Here is a 17,651-nt window from a genome sequence, read left to right as displayed (position 1 = left end):
TTGGCCGCCTTGTTATTTTCGCCGCGGAACGGTCGAGTGCAGGAGACAGGGAGTGAAGATAAAAATGTCAGGTTTCAAGTCCCTGGTCCGATTCCGTGAAACTCGGTTCGCTCGTGTATTCGTGCGTTTCGTTCGTCCTCTAGATGAGCACCTCTGGGCAAGTGGAAAAAATCCTTGTATTGTCCGGACTTCCTTATTATGTCTGACCGGTAGTGACAGGCGACCATGCTATGCCCGCTTTTGTGAGGCACTTTAAGCAAGCCGCCCGAACTCAATGGACTAGTAATGCGTATAAAGTCAGACCACAAAAGAAATTTGTTCTTTCTTCCTCGGTTGAAACTTCCTGTATTAATGTATTTCCAAGTGTTTGACATTGTGTCCGAGCCGTGAACTCACAGAGACTAACGTCCTCATCCCCGCCCTTGCCTTGGGACGCATAGATTCGTTAAGCATCAACGAATCGAGGATTCCCATCGCCGCAGTCCACTCCATCAAATTTCTTTTCCTTTTTTCCACGTGAGACGCAACGGTGCGCGACTGGGTGAGCGATATCCTTCGCACTGGTTAGAGAGAGAGAGAGCCGAATCGATCGGACATATGGGTAATCAGAAATGGGCAGCCTATACAGCGTTCGATGGGAAGATAATGAAGAGATATCTCCAGTTTGCGGTGATCCGGAAGAACATTATATAGGCGTCGAACGAGTTCCATCGGAGAGTTCACCGAGCCTGATATGACTTACGGCCTCGCCGTGGTGGGTAAGTCAGTTGTTGCGGTAGGTGTGTGTATAAGCGTATCCTACTACTTGCCACAGCGAGGGAGGGAGTCCATTCAGGTTTCGAGGCCATTATAAAAGTGACAACTAGTGAACAGTCATTCTTTGCGGCGTAAACGGAAGCCTGCCATTATGCAATGGAAACGGCAATTTCCGGGTCATTGTAAGCCAGGTTGATCCGTTCTACGCGCGGTGATGGGAAAGTGGGAAAATCGCACCTTTTAAACCTAACCGAAACATTTTTTTCTTCCGTGTTTCACTTATTTCTTCGTCTTTTCAACCCCAAAATTGTGTTGCAGATTATCTCCCGCAAGGTACATTTCACTTCGTCCTTCTCTTTTTCTATGAACCTTATCCAATAAACTTAATCCATCTCCAATATTTTCTCGTTTTTACGTAAGTGTGTCTCTTTTTTTTTCTTTTTTAACGAAAAACCTGCCATCTGATACGATCTTCAATTGTTATATACACGATCATCTTTTCCATTTCAGTGTGTCTCGTTTTTCATCACCGCTTGCTTCTTTGCATCGAATTTGGCACCGCCCAGCGCCATGTATCCATACCACGTAACCAAAAATTGCTTCAAGAGAACCGAAAGCGGTTAGAAAATGTCGGCGAACGTAAACCTGCGTGGGAAGACGTTCTGGGCCGCATAGACCAGCCAAGATTGCTTTCTATCGGGACGAATGTGTGGTGTATATGTACAGATATATTATATATGTCTGTATCATAAAATGATACATGAAAACTTGCAGAATGTTATTCGATAGATTATCTCTTTTCTTGCTACATCGATGCAGAAACTGTACGATTTTCTTTACTCTATGTCAATATATACCGATGAAGAACAACTTGTGCGAATAAACGTCTATGCATGCGTTCTGAAATATCTTTATATAAAACTTTTATTTCGTTTCAAAATGTGAATTTCATGCTGTTGCAAATTGGGATGAAAAATATAATAATAATAATCGAGCGGTATTCGCACGTTTTCTAGCTTTCATTTTGTTTTTGTTCTCAACTTGCTATACACAGGTTTGATAAATCGTGGGCGTTACAGCAATTGGTAAGCCTTTGTTAGTTTCGACCTTGGTATGTATTTCCATGCCAAGAAACTTTTCTTTGTCGCGGTTTGAACATTGAAAAATCATACTGTTAACACGTGCGAGGTTCGTCCTGTCCTTATTCGTCCGGTAATTTCTACTTTGCGTGTTTCGCCTTAACCAACTTCAGAGTTTTGTGGTTTATAATTGTGAAGGAATGACAGAGGTTCATCGCGAATGATCAAAAATTTCTCAATCAAACAGGCAAAATATTATGTATGAAAAACGAACATATTTTACGAGGTTGAAGTTAGTAACGTTATTGTAATGAAACATTGGGGAAAAATCATTATTTTCTCAATTGTAAAATAACTTTCATGGAACTAAGTTTTCGAAATATGAGCATATTTTGTTTTACCACTGTTTGCTGAATTTCAGACAATTCCAAAATCGTGAAATAACTGTGTTCCCTCAGCATGAATCGTTACGATAACGTTACAAACTTCAACATGATCATATTTTACGGTTGTATGTAGATATTATGTTCGAAAAGCTGGAGCAAACTCTTCCAATCAACAAAAATAAATATAAACAAATAGACAAATAAACAATGCCACGAAGTACAGAACTGGTGCCGATATTCTTTCCATCCGCGTACAAAAATACATCGCAAACACCGCAAACTCTGTTCCGAAGCTGCAATGGATGTCTTGTAATAAAACAGCACAAAGAAGTTTGTGACAAACCGGGCAATTTCCTCGAGCGATGTCTTCCAGCGTGTTTCTCTCTGTCTGAGCTTTCCTCATGCGCGCCGGCCGCGCCCCATCCGCTTGAGCAATTTCAAAAAATAAGCGCGTAGGTATATAAGTATGAAAGTATATATGAACCAATTCCTCGCACGAGTTGAGACAATTTTTATCACAAGGAAACATCGAATCGCCCGTGTCTCCCGGCAGCGTTGCACTATCAATTTCGCAAGAATAAATAAAATATGAAAGTGTATCGGTTTATTCAACCATCTACGAACGGGGTCCATCCAAGAACGTGAAGCGAAGCCGGGGGAGAAGGGCGTCGCAAAAGGTCCCTGCAATGGGCAGAGTCCTTTGCGAACATTGCCGATTCTTCAAAGGAGAGAACTAGAATGATAAACTGCATGGACGAGTCGCAGCGGCGGCGGGCAAAGACGATCCTGCTGCAGGGATGCGGCGGAATCCTCTGTTATACTTACCTCGTGAAGAAGCTCTTGAAAATGCATCGATGCGATCCGGAATAATTTTGTCGGAGAAAACAGGCCAGTCATCCAACTGCAAAGGTGAGATGCCGACGCGAGATACCTCCACGAGGGGACCGCGTGCATAGTCTGGGAAAGTGGTTCAAGATTATGACCCAACGATTACGACACCGAGGAGTACGAGGAGACCTGCAGGCCGCTTGCATTTTCTATCGACAAACGGAATAAATGAATCGGAGTATTACGGGTTCCCAGACGGCCTTCTTGCACCCCGGACCACGGCGTATCTGGGACCTTGTTCGACATCGGGAATCGCTTCATCGGCGTCGTCGTCTGGGGTGCGTGTAAAACCCGTGTGTCGCGCGTATTTTCGCGGTATTCGCGATTACTGATTACCGATAACGCGCCCAGGAACAAACACTTAATTAGTACGAGCGAGACTTGGACACGAGGCGAGCTCCGTACGTTTACACCAAAGTACCGCGCGTGGGTGGAATTGGGCCGATGCGTAATTCTCGTACACAGTTTTATTTATTACGACCGATAATATCACGCTTGTTTACAAGGTGTCGTCGTATAGTGGGTCGGGACGTCCGCGTTATCTGTACGTTACCGGCCGGCCGAACCAATCCGAAGACCAGCTTGCGGGAAAAGATGTACGCGGACGGAGTCGGTTCGAGAAAACATCGTCATCCCTCAACAATAAGAGTGAAACATGATAAATAGCTTTCTCCCTCCCAAATCTCGAGGCCATAGTCTTTGTGCCTGACTGAGACAGACTGAATGCGCGGCGATCGCTGCTGGGATTTCTTATTTATTCATTTCTTGTTGTATTTCTTTTTTTTTTCTTTCTTTTTTTTTTGTATTAACCATCTTTCTCACGCCTCCAGACTGATTTTTTTCTCCCGCCTTCCCGAAGAGGTTCTCGAATTTCCAATTATACTCAAGGTTTGAAAAATAACGTCGTTTCGATCGGGACGTTTTCTTCTTTTCTTTCATCCCTTTTCTTCACATCCTCTACAGCCCGCAAGTTTTGTCATCTGATCCGCAAAAGATACCTCGTCTTTCGGCTGCTCTTGATCTCCTTGCCTCGTATACGCCTGTTGCAAGTACACGCGTGCATATCCGTAAAATAAGAAGAAACGCATCGATCACGCGTCTGCAGGGGTCGTAATTCACGAGGAGGATCGGTTTTCCTCGCTGCGTGAAATAAAAAATATATGACAAGTTTTATCGCTCACTTCGTTTCGCTTTTAAAATACTTTCGATACCTACTTTGTCACGCCCGGTAAATTAAACTGGGATGAATATCACATTTCTCACGTTATACCCATATTATTAGCATCCCCTCCCCCTCCTATTATTCGCCTCTGACGTCGTTCTCCGATGCTTAGTTACCCGCCGACTCGATGACGTTATTACTACACCGATCTGCTATAGATGCAACGCATGTATACTACACACATAGCGCACCCACGCCGAGATTGTGGGCCCATTCATGCCCACACTCATTCATGAATTCACGATGATGAGAGGAAGTGAGCTGCGCTTGTGTTTCGGTGTTGGAATACATAATAACCCTCGCGTACATTCCACGTAGGTGTGGACCCGACCTTATATGCGCAGGTCCGCGGATTACAACCGTGTGGGTATATCACGCGCATGCAAACGGGCACTTCCAGGCCGTGGCTTTAAGATTTTTTGGCACTGGCGGATCGGTCGACCGACGTCCGATCCTTCCTTGTTTCGTTCGTTCGTTCGTTCGTTCGTTCGGCAGCAAAAAGGGCGACGTGATTCTTACTTAGATTTCTATTTATTTTCTCGAAACGTCGACTCACTTGCTTTTCCCCGCAGATCATTTCGCCTCCAGGATAGACTGAATCCTCGGTATATCATAGAGAGCTCCCCGAGTCAATATAAACAAGGGATTGGTTTGGACTAAGTGACCGGAAACGAGCTGGTCTCATCCCCTCTTTCATTTCTTTTCCGTTCTCCTCTGACACTGGCTTGTCTCATCTTTTCGCAGATGTGTCAGCGGCTTGATTACGCATTCGCTAGTCGCCTGCAGCAGTAAAGGAGGAAAAAGAATGATGAGAACACATCTCGCGATATACCGCACGCGTCGATCAATGATCTCGGCGGATCCTTTTGTTTGTTTCTCTATTTGTCTCTCCGTCGATCGGCTGGAAATCCTCGATGCGACCAAGTTTCGGTTTTCAGCCAGTCGGTATACCGATTTTTACGCGGCAGTATAACGACAGATTGGCAGAGTTTCCTGTACCTAGTTAAACAGTGCCTAGAAACTGTAAATTAACCAGTAGCCCACCCACTCGCTCGGTGATCGAGCCCACGCTGCCTCTGATTTATCTAGGCCGTCAGCCAGAGTTTCGCGTCTCGTAAACAGGTATTTAACATCTAGCCTTTTGTCGGCAGGGATAGCGAGTAGGCAGGCAGGTAGGCAGTATTTCACACTCCGATTGCATATTTTTAATTTTATCCGACGTCTGTGACGGGACGAGCTTTATAGTCCATTTAACTTCGGTCACGATCTCAGTTTAGATATAAAAAACTGTAAACCCTGATTACGCGCGGCATTCCTTCATGGAAAGAGTTGTCACCGCACAAATAAAGACGCTCGTAAACGGAAAGCAGCCTTTCTCACTCTCCTTCTCTCTCTCCCTCTATCTTCACCTCTCTGTTTGAGAAATAAATCAGACGCAACTCCGACGAGCGCTGTGGATTCAACATACCTGCACAAGCTCGCGTTTCTACGATATAAATAATACGAATTAACAAACCACACGCGGCTGCCACGGTCGCGTTTATCCACCGCAAAATTACGAATACAGGCAGACAGCAAGTTTGCCGGATACAATTTGCCGCCTGCTGTAATTAGCGGCGAACGATCGAAGTCTTGTTGCGCATTGTTACCTTGAAAGGCGCGGACATATTTATGTAAAGGCAGAGTGATCTCGGCGCGGAGGAAAGAGCGTCGTGTGTGTGTGCGTCGTGCAACGCGTTCCGAAATCCCATCTTCGCCCAACAAAGACATCAGCTCGGCATATTCTCGACTCGTATGAAGAGGGAAGAAAAGAGGTAGGGAAAAAACCCCATAATATTTTGTTCCAAGCCATAACCACTTACTGCCAACCATAAAGCGAATGATTTAACATTTCCTGTTCTCCGGGATCACGGCACGGCATAGCGACCCAACCCTCCGCGGTGCCCGGCTAACCCTTGAACTTGACTCGAGATCTCTGGCAATTCTCCACGGGACCCCATAACTAAGATAACCCCGGCCTCGAACCACCCTCCGTGAGAACTCGGGGCGGAATGTCCACGGCTAGGACTTGTTACTCGCGTCTGGATCGGACTGGTTTCGGCGGGACGGGCCTCTCTTAATTACGTGGAAATTTGGCAAGGCTCGGTTGTAAATTAACTGCCACGATGCAGAGGCGAAAATATGCGAATCCCACCGTGTTTCGTCCGGGAAACGAGTAGAGGAAGAGCCGGGCGGCAGCGAAGCCGAACCGTATTTCAATTAATTGGCCACTAGGACCGAGAGATCGTTATCATAGCCCATTTATAATTCTTAATTGATGGGATCCTACCGTGAGCAGGGACTCACGCGAGGGTGCGACCACTCTCCGCGTTTTAGTATAAAACACGACTATTCACGCGAGGGTATAACGCGCCCCCAGAGGCGCCCCTGAAAACCCTCAAATTATTATGTCAAACGGTCGAATCGCCGGGATTATTTATAAATTTGCGTTATACAAAACCTCCCGCGTTACGTGTTTAAATATAAACGAATATGTCTCGATGTCGGCGGCGTAAACTGTTTGTTTCCTGCTCCCGCGGCTATTTTTAGCCTTTCGTAAACCAGAATAAATCCGGTGGAATCCACCGGACAAATTAAGACCAATTAAACCAATAATAAGCCCGACGAACACCCGGCATTCTTACACGGCCACCATAGCTTGCCTTGGAACGCTACCGCGCGATACGTGGTCGCATGGAATACGCGCACATATGCATCCCCCCCGGGGTCACACTTTTACGGGCCGCCTGCATCTGCCGCGCACGCTCTTTTATTGTCTTTGTTCATTCGTCGACGAATGTTCGTCCGAGCAATGAAGACTGCCTCTTGTAATCTTGAATATGTAAGTCGCGGTCATGATGTTTCGTGCCAGGAATGTCCGCAGCTCTCCGATCTGGTATTATCAAATCTAGTATCGGTGCATCATCTCATTTCGAGTCGGTGCAAGAAGACGAACTCAGTACGGTAACTGGTACAGGTAATAAAAATGCAGTGTATACCTCTGTATCGGCGTGAATGAATGGTATGTGAACGTGAAGTATGGGAACGTTCCGTCGTCGTCTGACGCTCGGCGATACAAATATTCGCGAATCGGTGATCAGCGTCTCGTCTCGGAGCTACGGCAATCGAGATGCAAGCTCGACGACACAAGGCCCCGTCTAATTAGTCCGCATCGGCAGCTTCGAAGGGGGCTCCTGACGTTACGTTCGTTTTCGTCGGACGCTATCCCGAAGCTTGCAAAGTACAAGCAGAGTGCGATCTCGCTGGCTCGTTCGCTCCTTGCATAACCAAGCGACCACGGAAGTGACCAACGCCCGTGGCGCGTTGGGCCGTGGAATGAATGGGTGAGTCACCGAGCCGCCGACGCCTGGCATCGCCGTCGCGTACCTACGAGTCGTAAGCGAGAGCGCGGTTTAAACGGGGCTCGGTCGTTCGTGCGTGTCGCGTAAAAGCGGAATGCGCGCACACGTCGCCGTTGAAAATACACCGGGGACTAACGGACTGACGGATGAGCGGATGCGACGCCGCGTTGACCTAAATTGCCGGGAGATTTTCGCCCGGAGAATCGCCGGATCGTCGATGGAACTCGAAGCCTGGCGAAAGTTTTCCACCATTTCCGTCGTTCTCGCCCCGCGTCCTTCAAGGTCACCTGGTGCCTACTTCCGTGCTCTAGGTGTGCGACCCTTTTTACTCGCTCCGAGCACTGAGGTAGCGAGAGGGAAACTCATCGTCAGCTGAGGATAAATGACCGCATGGCTCTGATCTCCTTCCGATCGCCCGTCGATTAGATCATACGTTCAATTTTCAGATATTTCAAATATTTTCGATACATCTTTAAAATCGACCATCGAGGCGAAGAATTTTTTCGCCTTCGGTTCATTAACACTCTCGGTAATCAATATTTAAAAATCGTAACGACGTGAGGTTACAGCTGTCTCCTTAAATCTGTTCGAATGTCGATTCAATAATAGGGAATCACGTGTCTCATCTTATAAAAATTCAATCAGTGATGCACTTGACCTAGATATATTATGTAAAGTTGTGCATGTAGAATCAGATTGAAAGATTTTTCACAGAACTTGCAATAAATTGTTGTTGATGTTGGGCGATTCCCAAATACTCCAAAACTTACCACAATTCTTGCGTGATTTCGGTCATGATCCTCCAGAACCAACGGTATGTTACTCTTCAACTCTCATTGTCAGTCCAACTCACTTGTTTTTATAATATTTTTCATAATTATTTGCGATACGGTAATCGTAAATACATGCGGTCAATTAGTCGATTTATTTCTACTAAACTGTACTTAAAGATTCCTCTACCACTACACTGAACCAAATTTAATACATACCAATAGGGGTGGAACTTGAGCAGGATATAACAAAAAGCAATAGGTACATCCTAAAATTTGCAATAACGACTAAATTGTTATAGATGTCCAATGATGGAAAAATTTTTTAAATAAGGAGATCTCGGGTAACTTTTACAGACATACGGAATTTCTTAAACAATTTTCATGCAGCGGCAAAGACGCGTTACAAAAGCGACTTATTGTTAAATGCTGGGTCCTCGACAAAGCTAGATAGAGCCATTGTCGGCTATTTATGGATCTCCGACAGTGATGCATTTAGAAAGCGCTTTATCCGCAACGACGAGGGTGTGAGCCAACAACGAGCCGTCGATGTAAACATCGAAGCAACAACGAAAGAGTCCCCTGCTCCCGTATATGTCCAGCCAAGACCGCCGCCTCAATTTCCATGTCCACCTACCTCTCTCGCGCTCTCTATCTCTCTCTCTCTCTCGTGTGTTCGGTATTACACGCAGCGTATATGCACACATGCAAATTCTGATATCTGGATTGGTAATCGTTGCCTAGGTGTGCTTAACCGCGGTGTCCCGCATGTGCAGCGAGGCTTTTGATTTATTTCTTCTTAATTTCACGTTACCCGGCGCTTACACCTACTGGGCGGGAAAAAAATACCGTATAATGCGCTGTAATGGGCACAGGTGAGAGATATAGTTTCCCAATAAGCTCTGTGCGCAGCTACGTATAAAACGGTATGAAGGAATAAATGACAGCCTTCGATACCACGTACATGTCTTTGATGCGTGTATCGCCCACTTATTAATTATTGCTCACTACGATTGAACGAGGAAAAACATTTTAACGGGCAATAAAATGTCGTTTATTTTTGTATTGCGATTTGACTGGATTTTCCAAAAAAAAAACACTCGCTGTATTACAATATGTAATTAAGAGAGTCGAGGTGTCACACTTCGCGTAACCATAACAAGGAAATTGAACGTTGAAATTATTCTTGTCGAAAACAAAGCGACGACGTTGCATGCATTTGTAACGTGACGATTATCGTGCCGATCACGGTGTTCGATAGTTCAAGCAAATTAAGAGGAAAAAATCGCCCGTGTAGATACATACACAAGTTCCGCGAACATTATGCGCGAGTGTAATTCCCGCAGCTTTCTGTACCGGGTATATCGCAGGCAGGCGATGAATTATGCAGAGTAAACAATTTTTTTCCTCCCCCTTCCTTCTCATTTTCTGCAAGTAAAGAGCGAGAAACGACAGAAACGAGTGAGAGGAAGAGAGACGGAGTAGCGGGACTCGGCGTTATTATTTACATAACAAATTCAAAGAACGAAGTCGAGGTCGTGTCACTCTCGAGTAAAAATAAAAAATTTTATTGCAGAGATTCGAGGAACTTGCGAATCGAGTATCAATCATTTCAGTACTGCCGGCGGTCGCGAATACACGCAGAGCTCTCTACTTTCGGCAATTACGCAATCCTTCCCGCGTTAGCAGACTAACGAACAAGAAATTGTGCGAAAAGATTTGTTTCCAGCAGCCTTCCTTCGAATTCCGACTTTCAATAATTCATCGTACCTGTATGTACCACCTATGTACCACCTGCGGAAGAGGAGTTAGACTTTCAGCAAGGATTAGTCAGGCTCGCCCACGGCAAGGTTTCGGTTTGCAATCATCGGGTATCGCCGCGCTGCGCCAAGGCGATGCTGCGTGGTCGCGGGGTCTGTGGGTGCCAAACAAGAAATAGGCATGTACCTACCGACATGCGTAAAGATAGACGTACCGGCGTCCAGAATTAGAAAGACGAACAGGAAGTTCAGAGATTTTGAATTACGTGCGCATTCCGGTCAGCGATTCGCAACTCCGCGGTAATTCAACGCGACGCACACGTAGGGGGGAGATAATCGCCTCGTCTGTAAGACAAGCTTGTTAGAAATAACAAGTAGGCAAAGTTTGGACATTCGTCGAGGAGGATTACCAACGACGGACGGAGGAGCGTTCGCGCGACAAATTTCCCCGCCGTTAAAATTCCTTGGCGAAAAAATTCGCTCGGACGTTTTGAGACGCGGCAGTAATTTCGCGAAGAAATGATTTAAGCGACGAGTGTCTGGCCGAGTTCGAGGTGGGATGCTGCTGTAAAGGCTTATAATTGCTTTTCGGCGAAAAGTTTTGAATGATCTTCCCCGCATCGGTTTACATATCTACCTACGTAAAACGAAAAGCGGAGCGAATACTTCTCCCTGCGGTTTTATTCAAACCTTTGCTCGTAAATTTTTCCCGACAGTTAAGGATTTCCGTTCGAGTTTCGCGACCCTCGAAACTAAAATATTACCTCAATGCCAATAAATACGATCGATCACCGAGGTCGTCGTACGCGATGTTTTTTCCTCTGTGTTTCATTTTTTTTTTTTCTACTCTCAATTTCCTCCTTATTCGTTTCGTACACAACGTTACGATACTCGAGCACGCCTCGATAATCGCACGCACATCTACTTCGATTAAACGATTATCGTTATTTCGTTCCTGCAGGGTGGTCGACGGCTCGACGTGCGCATGTCACGACGTCTGGGGACTGACCTACGCGTCTTATTTTCCAACGGATCGGTGATCGCGGCTTGGAATGAGCAAGTCGCAGGTTCGGCTCGGTTAATTATAAATTTTATCGGTCGCGGACATTAGCACAATGCTTTGTTTGCTCGGCGGTGCGTTGTTGTATTATTACCGTTGGATCGTCGATAAGTTTATGCCCGTATCCGTGTACACACGCCCGCCGTCACACGCGGCGCGTACGCGTGTATACGTAAGAAATTGATAGGTGTTCCAATTTGCATATCAATGTATGCATTATAGCCGAGCGCATGCATATCGGTATCTCGCACGCGTTTCTGTTGCTCCCCGTCTGCGCCTGACCATCCGATCCGATTCATTCTTATACGAGATACAGTTATCACAGACGAGACGACGAGACGACGATCTGCGCGACGACGTCAGTAGTATTTATAGACCGACTGCGCCACCGGCGTGCCGAGCAAGAGGCGATGGCATGTTATGAAGTGAAGTAACTGTATTACGATACACGCCTCGGATTACAATTTAGCCACGAACATCAGCCGTGTAAGTGCCATGCAACCGGGTACCTGTCGCCGATCGACGATCGTCGCAGCATCATTGCCTGCCGATTCCCTCGAATTGGACGCGTCGCGCGTAAACGAAACTGATACGAATCACCAAATTTTGATTCTCGCGCGATTCGAGATCGAAATGAACCGTCGGAAATAAAAGGTTGAGTAAATAATTCGAAGATGAACACGGAGCCAGCTTGGTTTTCTTCCACCGATGAACTCCCGGTGCTAACCCTGTAGAGCTGCGAGAGGCTATATTTTTACAAGTCCGTTGAAAATGCGAGAGTTTGATGATGAATCACTGATAGATATTAGCTTCCGTGATTTTCTGTAGGTGAGCAATTGACTCCCATTGCATAACGCGTGGAGTGCAACCTGGACGCTTTCCGAGAATCTTATTTTACATTTGTTATTTTTTCGAATACTCGGTAACCCGAACGATGTGTCTATATGTACGTTAAATATTACGTATATACCTGTAACCGAATATTTAGAAACTGTCATCCGCACCTCCGTGTATATTTGTCAAGTTTGCAATTACCGGTAGACGCATGAGGTCACATTTATTGATGTTTAATTGTTGAAAAACAATTCTTCGAACCTCTTACACATAAACCGAGTAGCTTGCGTCACCTGCCTAAATCGAGACCCGCGAGTAAGTAATAAAAAGCTTGAAACACCGAGTTATCTGTCGGTTCTCGGTTGACAGCGGCTTTGAACTTCTATGAATCCGATTCTCTACGAAGCCTGAACAACGGACGACCGGCGTTGTGCTAATTATAAGAAAAAAAACAACGAGCATCTCGCGTAAAAGCGAACACGTTCGTTAACGAGAAAGCTAAATTTCCAGCACCTGGTTATATTAATAGAGACATTATTCAGGCCAGGTTGAACCGATTTAGACACCGGCGGCGTATTATTGGCCGGGGCAAACAACACGTCGTCGAGAATGTCGCTAGAGATTCGAATCGCGACGAAAGACAGTATCCTCCTTCCTCTCTGCCCTCTCTGCCCTCCCTGCCTCTCTCACACCCAGTCCTCGATTTAGGCAGAGAGACGGTAGACCGCAACCGACTGTAACACACTCGGATGAATTCAGTGTAAGTGACAAATGCTATTGAACGATTCCTCCACAAATTAGGGTGTCGCGATCATTTATGTACGCTAGACCGGCGTTTCCTCAAGCTATTTGTCACTTGCATTCCTCTCGTTGGGTTCTGAGACAAAACAACCGTCGCCTCTATCGGGACATGGCATGGCTTGTTGTCGCCGTCCCGTTACAGATAACTCGAGCATTTATCTAAACACACCGATAAGAAACTCACCAACGACAGAAACAGATAAAATAAAAAATTTCCCATCTACGTCAGCAATGGAAACGCACGAGGCTCCGCATGCGGTGGAAAGTCGTACGAACAGAAAGGTTTCGTTGTTCTTCCCGCATATTCTTATACGTCTAAATATGCCTGCAGTTACAGGTACGTGTTCACCGACAGGCTGACAGTCAGAAATGGAAAAGGACGTTCGTCCTAGGAGTCGGGAAAAATATCCAGGCATATTATACAGTCTCCTGGTTATTGGACTCTAAAATTTCCTACCCGCGTAGGCCATCGGTTCTGGGCTGTTTTATGGGTGCCTCGTATGTATACATGCGTCTGCGAATTTTTAGATCTAGACATATGTGATCGCATAAAATTCTGGGATGTATCCCGCGACGTCAGCTCGCCCGGACGCGTCCTAGAAACAGGGCTAGGAGGGAGAAAGGCAAAGAAGAAAACGACGCCGTTTTCTCAAACCTATCGGTCACGTGAAAACGTATCGTATTTCGTCCGTCAAACGAGTCCAGGGTACACGGCACGACGTCATTGCAAGGACGCACCGCGTAGAGTTGCCGTGGTAATGTCAACGTCTAAATCAGTTTTGGTGACACGGTCACTGGCTTCTACCGCACAGCGATGTCTGCGCTATTAATTAACACGTTTCTCGCGACGAAATACCTCGCGTTTCTAACGCTGTTTACAAACACACGAACCCTCGGATCTGGGTCGAAGATCGGCAGGTTGCTTTTAAACGCTAACGTTGCGCAATAGCGTACGTATCGGATACGGTGCACCGCAGGAATTACGGTAGCTCCGGAATTCCTCAGAAAAGGAAACTTCTCACAAGTAGGTATAGCTTACCGGCATACCCTGCAGGTGGAGGAATCTTAGCGGCCGGAAGTCCGAGCGAAACTTTGTTTGACTCTCAACGGTGGAATAGTTTGACCGAGGAATAACAACCCGGTCCCTAATTCGATATGACCGTGCCACTCCGCTGTCCTTGGCGTGTCGGTTTACTTCCTATGTAACCGATGTGCACGCTTATGTCCGTAGAAATCGGTCAAGAACGATATTCTCTTGGCAAGACAGCGCAAACACGAGCGAACATTACGATATTACCACGAACGTGAGAACCGGAATGCTTCTCGACGAAGATATACTCGTTCTCGGATGCGGCCGTGTTTTGACAACCCTGATGATCGCGAGTGAGTGAGCGACTCCTTCCTTCTAAGTGGTAAAAAAAAACTGACGCCAGATCTCGTGGAATCGAATTTTCTATATTTTTTTACAACATTTCCACACCTTAAATTGTCCTTTTTCCCAGTTTTTCGTACTTTCTATGCTTTAATATTAAGTGGAATCGTCTCACCTGATCTTGGAACTCTTACATCATTTTGTAACCTTAGAAGGCAAGCATTTCGGTGTAATAAAAATTTTATCAAAAAATTCCCACGAGAAACTGTCCGGTTGTTTAATGGCCGCCACTTGACCTAAAAAGAGCCAATTTCTCCACAATTCCCATTTCACATTCATTCCCAAACTCTAAAGCGGTCGTAGTTCTGAGCGTAACGAGTTTCGTATCTGTGTCGCATCCTTGCGCCGATGACAAACCAGGTTGTTCGCCTAGCTGGCAGGTCACTAGCTCTGGAACTAGTTCACCGGAACGACGACGTTCTGTCGCATGCCGTCGCTCGCTAGATCCAACTCGAATAGAAAAACAATTGAAGGCCAGAACGGATCGCAAAATGAAAATTACATTTCCGTTAAAACTCGTAATCCCGTCTAGATCCAGAATATAATAGTTATTGATCCCCGAAGAGCTGGAAAATATATCCATGCTGAGAAAATTGAGTGAATTTTCGTCAGAATGAGGTATGTAATTAGCTATTGCCTACAATTTCCCAGCGCATTAGTTTTTGAATAGTCTCAGTGTTGAGAAAACCGGCACTGCACTGCGTATTTGTTTTACGGGGCATTTCCAACATTACGGAAACAAAATACGTATACATATCATCGAAATCCCCTGCGGGTAATTGAGAAGCATTTCTTGTACGGTAGAAACCCTCGGGGATCCACCGCGTCTTTGACTTTTGACGGATGGTAATTCACAGGACATTCGTATTCATCATCCGAAGTGAACCGTCCCTAAGAGAATCGGGTCGACTTAGCCGACACCGTCATCTCTGGTAATTACTACTCCGCAGGCATTGGCAAGAGACTCGAGCAGAAACGCGAGTGACGAGAGTTTCAGCATCAATTACACACTGCCCTCGTGATTCAGATAGTGTTTCGGCACCTTCACTCGTTATTCCGTGGCTATCCGGTTACCCAGACGACTGAAAGAAGACGGTAGGGTACGTGCTAGGGAGCACGTGGAGCATCCGTCGAAAGCACGCGCCTCGTAACTGCCGGAGACATGCCCCGTGTCTACCACTGAAAAGTATTTGGGCATACATCCCAAGGACGACCCCTCGATAAGCTATCTGACTTCACCGAACCCCATTTCATCTCGCAAGAAGAGCAGTTCTCACAGCATGGACCGCCTCGTATCTTTATTCTCCGCTGGCCCGTTGCTTTCCTTTACTCCGAAGGATCGGAGGGAAGGGCTGTTTCTGCCCGACTCGGCAAACCCTCTGCGGCAAACGTCTGGCCGCGAGAGCAGATGTTTGAGACTTATCCGTGTCGCAGACGCCGTTGCATTCGTTTGTTGTGTCGACCTTCCAGTTCGGCGCCGAATCGAACATTGGGGCTTGAAGAAAATAAGGGACGATCCGAGAAGAGAAATGGGTTCGGTTGAATGGGTGCGGAGCCATGCTTCATGACTTCTTATAGACGCCCATACTCTGATCTAATTCCATGTCGGCGATCATTTATTAGTAGGACCTTGCAGGATTGCTTCGTCTGGTCCTCCTTATATTCACATTACCTCATATTTTTCCACGGTGACGTCGAAGTATATTCTACACGGTGGTAGGTATACCCGCCCGATTTAACGTCATTCAAACGATCCAAGTATAGGTAGTTTCATGAGCTTCCTGCGAAAATTATCAATTCAATGTGGTTCGGAAGGCAGGGGTCCAATCTACGTGAAGGTAGTATCACTGTCACCGAATACGTCTGTCGTGCTTGCAAGAAAGAGACAGGTCGTTCCAACTTTTATATTCAAGCACGGATAGATGCTCCGAGCTCGGGACTCTGGTTGCCCTGCTTCGGGTTATTAGGCAGGAAGCGCGGCAACATCTTGCGACCGTTTCCAAGTAAGGAACAACGGAATGGAATAAAAATTGTATTCCTTTTTCCCTCCCCTTTTCATCCAAGAACGATAAAAGCAAAGCTGAAAGCTACGCTAGGAATACATTTAAAAAACCATGCACAAACAAGTCGCGTCGGCTTCCACCTGATAATCGTAAATTCGATTTGAATTCAATTCGTTTCCAAAGTAAGCGTCCCACTATCGAACGACAGACGTAACCTGGGAAAGTACCCTGAATATTTGAATCGCGATTTGTTAGTGATCGCGGGTTTTCGTTAATCGTTTTCACACGAGGCTTCGTTTCCCGCACCATTTGATCTTCGCTCACGAATACCCGCCTCGAGGTGTCATTCGCGTCCGTCGTAAACCGAATTTCTTTAGCACCTACAAGTCACGTGCCCCACGTGTCGGTACGCTTCCTTTCGGTTCGCATTTACGACGCGAAGAATGAAATTCCACAAACTCGACACCGACTCGATTACCGCAACGGTATCAGTTTCCCCTCCCGAGGTTATACCAGTACACTTTGCTTATAACGCTCTATAGAGAGCATTAATTCTACCGGCACATCTCCGATACTCCGCGGTCGGAATCTTGCCCGTAATACTCATTGGGATCAGGCGGTAAAGAATCCGAATTATTCTATCCCAAGGTACGCGTCTTCTCCCCAATTCGCGTAAGCGCCTTGCAGCCCCGACCAAATGTGTGAACGTGAAAGCGTACACGTACCTCGAAGTGGACGGTACCACGTGCCAGCTGTTCTCCCAACCGGACGGTAATTGTCTCAGGTCGACCGTCATCTGGGCACTTCCTAACCCTGTTCAGTGATCCTGGCCCCATGTAACCCCAGGCAGCAGAGTGTCCGTAATTATCAGAAATTCATTCCTTTTTCCCAATCCTGAAAAGATAACCGAAGTGCACCCGGGCACTGACGCCCCTCCTTCTGCCCCGGTTTTAGTTCCAAATTTACGACGCTCAACCCGGTGAAAAACCTAATCGTTCGCTGCCGGATGTTCCGCATCCGACGTCGTGACATGCGACCCACGGTGTTTGTACGCACTCGATTCTTTCCTTTTCGATTTTTTAAAAATTTTTTTGTCTCTTTTTTTTCTCGTCCTTACGTCGTTCGCCTTTGCTGCCGATTGTGAAAACGGCAAAGGAAAGATCGAGGAGGAGCGCACCCATTATACCATGTAGTTTATACCTCCTTGTTCGCTGGGCATGCTCTCGATGGGTGGGTGGGGGTCTCTCTTGCCCTTCCTA

General features: G+C 46.3%; 1 protein-coding gene and 1 long non-coding RNA gene across 2 annotated transcripts in view; one reads left to right on the top strand and one right to left on the bottom strand.

Annotated features, from left to right (window-relative positions):
- Nucleotides 1–17,651, top strand: part of LOC124184663 (3-phosphoinositide-dependent protein kinase 1) — a 335,224-nt gene that overhangs the window by 193,271 nt on the left and 124,302 nt on the right. The window lies entirely within an intron of this gene.
- The window catches only part of LOC124184670, a 61,833-nt gene that overhangs the window by 1,097 nt on the left and 43,085 nt on the right, over nt 1–17,651 (bottom strand). The window lies entirely within an intron of this gene.

The sequence above is a fragment of the Neodiprion fabricii genome, chromosome 6 (assembly GCF_021155785.1).
Source record: "Neodiprion fabricii isolate iyNeoFabr1 chromosome 6, iyNeoFabr1.1, whole genome shotgun sequence".
Classification (NCBI taxonomy): domain Eukaryota; kingdom Metazoa; phylum Arthropoda; class Insecta; order Hymenoptera; family Diprionidae; genus Neodiprion; species Neodiprion fabricii.
Note: the sequence above shows the minus strand (reverse complement) of the source record. Positions and strands in the feature narration are given on the sequence as shown.